This window comes from Glycine max, chromosome 9 (assembly GCF_000004515.6).
Source record: "Glycine max cultivar Williams 82 chromosome 9, Glycine_max_v4.0, whole genome shotgun sequence".
NCBI classification, from domain to species: Eukaryota; Viridiplantae; Streptophyta; class Magnoliopsida; order Fabales; family Fabaceae; genus Glycine; species Glycine max.
The window spans coordinates 21,409,210-21,419,193 of NC_038245.2; the positions used below are offsets into that span (position 1 = coordinate 21,409,210).

Here is a 9,984-nt window from a genome sequence, read left to right on the forward strand (position 1 = left end):
TAATAAGTCAACAAAAACCACCAAGGTTGATAAACAATTTCAGTACATCCCAAACAATAAATTAAAAAAAAAAGAGAGAGAAAGAAAATAGAGTTGATCAACGGAATGTTTTATTTAGACATATTGTTCTACCAAATTTTTAATCATTTAATTAAAGAAACAAAGTATATACAAATTGGAGACTAAGTTGGTTTTGTTTCACGAACTATTCCTTTAATCCTTGCTGGAAACATGACATAGAAATGTTATTAGTGAGTATTTCAAAAAAAAAAAACGTGTGATATAACTTACAGCATTTATTTTATTACCTTATAGTAAACCTGAGGATAATTTTTTTTCAATCCCACATCCATAGGAATAAGTAAATAATCCGTGAAACGAACATCGATCCTCTAAAAAAAACTATTCCAGATATAAGAAGATATTTTCAAAACTCTCAAAATTGTCAATTTTCCCCCACTTTAATCTGTAGTTACATGTATTTGATTATACTTATCCATCCGTTGACAACCCTGTTTTTCAAAATCATATCCTATCTTTGAAAAAATAAAAAAAAAATAATATATATGTAATATTAAAGACCATAAAAAGTTCATTCACTTCAAAATCTTTAGTACATATGGTCCCTCGTATCAAACTTCTGATCATTTCCTTCAATTAAATCATTTACTTGAAAAAAATTAATAATAGTCAACCCCGCTACATGTCTATCACTTTAAATGCCGACTTGCGCAATTCAGCAGCTCTATGTGCAAAGTAACATCTTTCTCCAGAGGTGCAAGATCCTTTTGCAAAATTCTCACACAGCTTGGTCTTGAAGTTGCTTCCAAGGGGCAAGGGGCAAGGGCACCAGGAACACCTGGGGTAGATTTTGGTGGGGCAGACATTGACACAGTCAATAGTAAATCTTTTACCATGTTACTTGCTTCCTTAATCTGTTCAAAAGTTCCCTCGAGTTCAATGTTTCTAAGATTTGGATCAGTTTCATGTTCTCCAATTGAAAGTTTAGCTCTTTTTTTTGTGGACAGATCTGCTTCGAGTTCACACCACCCTTCCATTGATAGCTCTAGCAGATGAAGCTTCTACAATGATCTTGGTGGTAGAAATGGCACCAAAATTACCAGCCAACGCGGGAGGAGGCTCTAATCGAACAACCATACGACCCCCTTGCCGGATTATCATCATCATCATCGATTGGTGGAGCAATAGGTTTGCCAAGTTCTCATTCATTCACCATGAGCAAAAATGGCACTTGCCACCAAATTTGCATCCTTTGGCAGGATCGAACTAGTTACATATGCGGGTCTTAACAGCAAATGGAGCAAAATCACTTGTTGCTAATTTTCAATAAACCTTATAAAATATCAAATGAGCACCAAAATACATTACATCAAATTATCAAGAGGTTTTAAGGAATACTTAGATCCATAAAGAGTTTGATCAACACGCAGCGAAATCTGACAGTGGTCATGAATAATTGGTTTAATGACCTTCCTCAACCAAATCACCTTCTTCCTTATGGGACCTTCGTTTTCTCTTCAGATGGGGAGAGGAGAAATTGTTTATTGATTTGATGTATTGGGGACCATAATCATGCCTTAGGTTTTAAACTTATTAGGGTTCTCATTATCCCCTAATGGACTAAACTAATTTCCGCTCATTAAACTCATATCAATTTTTTGGCAGTATAATGGACTCACTTAAATAGATCACTTTATATTGAACTCATTTAAATGTAAATAACTAATATAAATATTATAATATAATATGTAGCTCATATTAATTAATTAGGAATTATAAAATTCCTAACAATCTCCCACTTGGGTTTCATATTAACCTTAGACATTTATATTACAAAATTCTTTAGGCGTGCAACCGTATGTTATTTACTTTTAGACTCCTTTTATATAATCTGGTTCATCTCATATAGCAACAAGAAATCACTGCAGTTTTCATCACAATTTAGCTTAACTAAGCCGCAATGATCACCACTGTTACTCATACTCGATAACATAGATCAAATATGGATAAGCGGCATGAAAATTACATACAATGTGATCTTAATCATGTCTATTTTCAACTAGTCCAAACTTTATTCTTTATAGAGATCAATCCAAAATGCAATACAAATATTGCACACAAAACGAACTCAAAATAAAATGATAAACATCAACTTTATTTCTACAAAAAATCCAAATAACAAAATGTTTGTAAACCGTAATATATAAAACATGAGTAAGACTCCTACTAAACTAAGGTACTGTCAGGAATTATACCCATATGAGCAGTGTGCTTGTGAAAAAACTTTAGTATCATATCTTTAGTAAGTGAATCAACTAGCATGGAATGAGTTCCTATATATTCTATACAAATATGTATTTTCTAAATTCTTTATTCAATAACCAAATACTTTATGTCAACAAAAAAAAAAATACTTTTACTTAGTTGAATCCTTAACAAGACTGCTAAGATATTGTTTCAATAAACACCTGATGACTACTTATTGTTGGCGACAACAGACAAGCCAATTACAATAGTTTAGCAATCATAAATTCTAGTATAATGTCTCATAGCAAAATATTAATTTCACCAACATAGTCAAATGTGAATCCTTATGTGAAGTGATTGCTATTAAGACATTCTGAAATATTCAAAGTCATAATACCCAATGATCTCTAAACTTTTAGACTTTCGATATGAAAACATGTAGTTCATTGTTCTCTTCAATTAATGCATAATGCACTTTACTACTTTCTAGTGTTGCATACCAAGGTTACTCATATATCACCTTAGGACTCCCACAAAAATAATTTCAAACTCTAAATTTTATACATGCAGATTTGGGATTCGCATATGCGTAATTTAAACCATAGTAGTAACAACAACAACAATTAAAGAAGAGAACAATAAACATGTAATGCACAAATAATCTTTATGGCAAATTTCAAGACCCAAACAAGATACCTAACGCACCATTAATTCTCAATCTTTGGATTGAAAAAGATTAACTGCAAGTGGTATTCTAAACGCATTGATCAAACATTAGTGATAAGTCCCGTCAAACAAAGGTTGTCTTTGAACACTACATTGCTCACATGAAAATCTTATATGATGATTATTTCGGTCAAATAATGATTGTCTTTGAACATTTCATTATTCACATGGAAAATCACACTATTTATAATTACCACATGTTTACCATTGTAAGCATGTAATTATTCTGTCAAATTGTGTCTTCCTTTGGGCCGAGCACACTTCACATGAATAATTTCATGCAACATCCATGTAAATTCAATCAAATTAACTTACACAACAGAGGTTACTTTGGCAACATGTTGTTTCAATCAATTTAACCAAAAAATACAAGACAAATTAATATAACAAATAGGAGGTCTTAAAATTACACAAATTTTCTTAAAATTACACAATTTAACCAAAAGAATCCTTTGAAGATACTGGAGAAAATGTTTCTTTATAGTCAATGTCTTCCTTCTGAGTAAAGTCTTTAGCAACTAGACGAGTCTTATATCTCTCGATATTACCCTTTGAATCCTTCTTGGTTTTAAATATCCATTTACAACCAATAGGTTTCACACCTTCAGGCAACTCGACTAGATCCCAAACTTCATTCACATTCATAGACTTCATCTCATCCTTCATGGTTTCAATCCAATTTTGAGAGTTAGAACTGTGCATAGCTTAACAGAAGTTGATTGGATCATCCTCTGTTAAACCAATATGATCCTCATGTTCTTGGAGAAATATAATATAATCATTTGAGATTGCACTTCTCCTCTCTCTAATGGACCTTCTTAATGGCATTTCTTGAGGTTGTTGAGGTTGCTCTAAAGGTATTTGAGAGAGAACCTCATTGTTGTCTTGTTCTGGAACAATGTCAATAGTTTGAACATTGTCTTCTATTACTGAAGTTGTGTCTTGAACAGTAATATGTACGAGGACTTGATCACTGTAAATAACAGGTTCTTTCTCAAAGACAACATTCTTTATGTTCTCTTCCTTCCCAAACTCAACTTCCTCAAGAAATCTCGCATTTCCCGCTCAAAAAAGGATCTTAAGGTGGGATTGTAAAATTTATAGTCACGAGAGTGTTCAGCATAGCCAAAAAAATAGCAGCTAATTGTTCTTGAGTCCAACTTTCTTTCTTATAAGGTCGTGCCTCAACTGGACAACCCCAAATGTACAAATATTTAATGCTTGACCTTTTACCAGTCCAAAGTTTATAAAGGATTTTGTTAACTGTTTTACTTGGCACCCTATTAAGGATGTAAACTGCGGTCTTTAAGGCTTCTTCCCAAAGTGACTCTAGCAAAGAGGAATGACTAATCATACTTCTCACCATATCCTTAAGAGTTTGATTTCTTCGTTCTGCTACACCATTCATGCTGGGTTTGCCCGAAATAGTGTATTGCGGAACAATTCCACACTCTTTGAGGAAAAGTGCAAAAGGTCCTGGACATTGTTCTCCTGATCCATCATATTTGCCATAGTACTCACCATCATGGTTAGATTTGACAGCCTTAATTTTCTTTCCAAGTTGAAGTTCAACCTCAGCCTTGAAAGTCTTAAAAACGTCTAGGGATTGGGATTTCTCATGTATCAAATATAGGTAACCGTATCTAGAGTAGTCATCTATGAACGTAATGAAATATTGTTGTCCATTCCAAGAAGTTGTAGGAAAAGGACCACAAATGTCTATATGCACTAGTTCTAAGACGTCTTTAGCTCTTTCGGTGCCTAATTTCCTTATGTTTGTTCGTTTTCCCTTTATGCATTCAATATAGACCTCAAAGTATGATAAATCCAAAGGGTCAAGAATTTCATCCAACACAAGTCTCTGAATTCTTTGTTTAGAGATATGGCCCAAACGCTTATGCCATAAGGTGGCTGAACTCATTCAATTTTCGTTTTGTATCATGTGAACTTATTTGTAGTATTTCATTATAGGAACTAACAACATCAAGCATGTAAAGATTGTCAATTAAAGAACCAGAACCAACCATATTTAAATTTTTGTAGAGACTAACTTTATTATTTCCAAATGAACAAGAAAATCCAAATTTGTCCAAACTAAAATAGAAATCAAATTCCGTCTAAAAGACGGTACAAAAAAAGTCTCAAATAAATCCAAATAAAATTCAACTCTTAACTATAACCTAAAAGTTCCAATAGCTTCCACTGCAACCTTCTTGCCATCACCCACAAAGATGAATCTTTCATCTTCACTTGGTAGTCGGCTCCACAGGCAACCTTGCATAGTCATACTTATATGAGTAGTAGCACCAGAATCTACACACCAAGTATCTTTAGGTACAAAAGCCAAATTAACTTCTGAACAAACTAGAGTAAGAAATTTACCTTTCTTCACACGCAATGCGGCATACTTGGGACACTCTTTCTTCATGTGTCCCAACTTCTTACAGAAGTAACAGGCAAATTCCTCATCCTTATTTTGTTTCTTTTGCTGAGAAGCCCTTTCCGCAGCACCCTTAGTCTTCTTCCTTTTCTTATTCTGAGAGGTCGAAGTCAAGTGAGCATTTTCAGTCCTATCTCTCTACAGCCTCTCCTCCTCTTACACACAGTGAGATATAAGCTCATTGAGGGACCATTTGTCCTTTTGAGTGTTATAGTACACTTTGAATTGCCCAAAGTGTGCAAGAAGCGAGATCAAAACCAAGTGCACAAGTAGATCTTCACCAAGTTCTAACTTAAGTGACTTGAGTTTTGATGCGAGATTGGACATCTCTATAATGTACTCCCTAATGTTTCCTTTGCCTTTATACTTCATGGAGATGAGTTTAGCCAAAAGGTTACTCGTCTTCGCCTTTTCATTTTTGGCAAAGTATTGCTCAATTTCCTCAAGGAATTTCTTTGCACTTTGACCCTCAGAAATAGAGCGCTTCATGATCATAAGGCACATTCGGTTGGACCGATCCCACTTCTCAACTTTTACTTCATTAGAGGTTTTCGGAGTGGAAATGAGTCATTCCATCCTCAATGTCAAGTCCAAATTCATACAGCAAAGAACAATTTCTACGGCTTCCTTCCGGACCTTAAAATTTGTCCCATTCAGCATTGGGATAGAATACACTTGGACAGTAACATTTGCAGCACTGGTAATATTAACTAAACAGAGAACAAAAATAACATGTTCACAAATAATCAAGCAAGTCATATAAAGTATATATAACAAGATATGCAAATATTTCCTATAACAAATCCATCACAAGATACCTAGCACAACATTAATTTTAGTCTTTGGACAGAGAAATTAATTTGTAATTGGTACTCTCAACGCAATGATCAAATATTGACAATTAGTTCTATCAAATAATAGCCTTTCTTGGTACCGACTATTATTCACAAAAAAAAAACTTTATAATTGTCACATATTTATCATCGCAGGTATGCTATTATTTGGCCAAATTGTGTCTTCCTTTGGGTCAATCACAATTCGCATAAATAATTTTATACTAACATCCATGCAATTTAATTAAATTAATTTACGCAATAGAGGTTACTTTGACCAAATAATGGTTCAATCAATTTAAATAAAATTACAGGACACACATATAAATGGAAAGAATCTGTAATGGTTAAATTTGCACTCAATTGTGATAGTAGTAAATGTTTGAAAAAATTACATCATGGTAAACTAATTACGCACCCGAAACAAACATATCACAACACTATCACAAATTTATACTAACCACATGAATATCATAAATTATCAGTTTATCACCGTTTCATAAAAAAATAGTTGGCCAAAAACTAATAAATTATTCATATAAGACAAAAGACCATTGTCTTATTACTGATTCATATAAACAAAAAAATATATATTTATGAAATTGCGCCACGTACTAAATGTCAACACCAGATACGTAGAACATTTATCCCAAATAGAATAATATGTCAGCAAATGCGACACAAACAAAAAAAAATTGTACAACCCCGTAAATCAAATGCAGAGGTTTTTTATTAATTCTAAAGAGGAAAAAAACTTTATAGCCATAACACATAAATTTAGGGGTTTTACAATTTTATTGATCAAAATAGTTTCTCCCCAAAATAAAATTAGGGTTCATATAACTAAAATGATTCAGATATGATACATATCAAACAGAGCCTTTAAATCTCAATAATCTAACAGTAATGGTGGCCCTGATACCACTTGTTGGTAATTTTCAATAAACCTTATAAAATACCAAATGAGCATCAAAACACATTACGTCAGATTATCAAGAGGTTTTAAGGAATACCTGGATCCATAGAGAGCTTGATCAACACGCAGCGGATCTGACAGTAGTCACGAACAATTGGTTTAATGACCTTCCTCAATTAATTCCCTTTTTTCCTTATGGGACCTTCGTTCTCTCCTCAGATGGAGAGAGGAGAAACTATTTATTGATTTGGTGTATTGAAGACCATAACCATGCTTTAGGTTTTAAACCTATTAGGATTTTCATTATTCCCTAATTGGTCAAACTGATTTCCGCTCATTAAGTCCATATCAATTTTCTGACAGTCTAATGGGCTCACTTAAATAGATCATTTTATATTGAACCCATTTAAATATAAATAACTAATATAAATATTATAATATAATATGTAGTCCATATTAATTAATTAAAAAATTTATAATTCCTAACATTAAGGACTGGTGGTGGTGCAGCAACGGTTCTTCGTGGAGGAGTTGCAGGTTTTATATTCATGAATTTTTTTACTAAAATAAAATGGGTTATGTTGTAAAACTAATTACTCAAGTGGGTTTTTTTTATAAAACTATTTGCCTGAGTGGTTTTTGCTACTTATGATGCACGAGACATCATCCTAAGTGACATCTTGTGTCTTTTATTTGTTCTGTAATATTAGGTACTATCCGATGCTAATGACTAGATCTCATGCGTGCAACAACATTATAACCATCGGGAACGTAATGCAAGAAGTGGCAGCCTTCACCAAATGGGCAGGGCAGCCAGCATTGCTGAAAAAGACGGTACAGCACAATCTAAAATGCAAGCCTCTCTTTATATTTATTTCCTGTTTTCTAGGACACAAGTGAAAAAGTAACTCCTAGTATAGGAATGTAAACATGGAAAAAGAATCACGGATTGTTTAACAATACATGTGTTATGTTCAAATAAATTTTGAAAACCAACAAAACTCCAAAACCAAGTTTCTCGAAGAGAAACACTTAAGCAGGAACACTATGTCAAACACAAGAAAGAGATATAGGTGACGTGGCAGAGGTCCAACAAGGCCCCCTTGCAGAGAATCAACCGTTACCATAGTAAGTCTTTCTTATACCATGTCAATGCTTAAGTCTAGACCAGTCATTCGTTCCACCTTATATCCACATAAAAATAAATTCTTATTTTGATTTCACAAAAAAATAATTAATGATCATGTGTAAAGACTAGTTAACTCAACAGCTACAGAGCAATACTTAATAATGGCAACATTGTATCAGAGCAAACTAATGAATTCACAAGTAGCCATATGGAAGCAATAACTTATTATCATCTGTCTGTTTATTATACCATCAATGGGAAAATTTATCAGAACAGTGCTGATCACAATGTTAGTGTTAGCTTATGACCTTTTATCTCATTAGCTTTAATACAGTTAACAAAAGTGTACAACCAGTAGCGGAGCTTGGAAAAAACATTTGGAGGGGCCAAAATAATTAAGATTACATTGCATAATTAAATGTACTAATTTTGATAAATGTTATTTTCATGGTTGATTTTAAGCATTTAAAGATGATATTCCAATATTAATTATTTTTATACCAAAATATCTATTTTCGTACTTTATTAATAAACATTTTTAGGTTTTTTTATGAAATTTATACCTTTGATACTAAATTAAGAAAAAATAGAGAACTTATTTGAAAATTGTTTTGTGTAAAATTCTTCAAGATATACTACTTATATAAAACCAAATTTGTATCAAAATCTATAAAATATCAAAATTTCCTATGGATTTTTCAACAAGTTTTCGAAAATAATCATATTTTTTCAATTAATTAATAAAATAGCTTATTCTTTTTTACAATTATAAAATAGCTAATATATGAAAAGTATTATAAACGTTTAATATAAGTCATAAGTACTTATGTTATCAAAAGTAAAAATATATAAGTATAATAATATTAACATAAAAAATTATTTATAAAAATAACAATAACAAAAAAAGACAACATACATACGATTTAAGACATAAACGTGTTGTTCTCTATCTCTTTCCCATTCCCATTTTGAAGTGTTACTAGATTGAAAATGGATAGTATAGCTTATAAGCCCATTTCAATTGTTCCTAATGTAACTAAGCCCAAACACACACAAGGTTAGATGATGCCTTTTTTTAATTACGTAATAGAGAAAATTTCTATGAGCAAGACATTTTTGTTTATATCTTCTATATCTCTATATATGCTGGAAAAAGTTTGGGGGGACCATGAACCATGAGTATCTGTCATCCCCTCTGCTATTCCAAGACGAGGGCAATCGAAGCCAACCCCAAGATTGGTGACAAGGAATGGGGAGTTTCCTTCATTGGGAATAAGCAGGATCCAGCCTCATCATCATCATCAAATAGTGAGTCCACAGATGATACTCTTATTTCTCCTCTCCGCAAACATGCTCCCTCTACACAACCGCGTCCACCTCCATCACCCAATCATCTAGACAGATTCAAAAGGGCTGCTCCAAGGGAAATATTAATAGATGTTCAGAGGTTCCCTCTGGCATTCATCAATGGTAATCCAACCCCTGAAACTCCATACTCTTATTTTATAGTTTATGAACAATTGAAAAGGAAACAATTAATGTCCAAGCACTTACATGGACGAAGCAAGACTATGAGAATATTCTATTTGAGGCCTTTAAGGCTCTGCCAACAAATGCCATAGTTCATCTTCCTCCTCCATAATGGACTCGTCTATTGCAGCCCAATGTTATC

The 9,984-nt window shown here is 33.0% G+C and overlaps 1 pseudogene; it reads right to left on the reverse strand.

Moving 5' to 3' along the window:
- Positions 1-569: 569 nt before the first annotated feature.
- LOC100795081 (zinc finger CCCH domain-containing protein 31-like) lies at positions 570-8,310 on the reverse strand (annotated as a pseudogene).
- Positions 8,311-9,984: the final 1,674 nt, after the last annotated feature.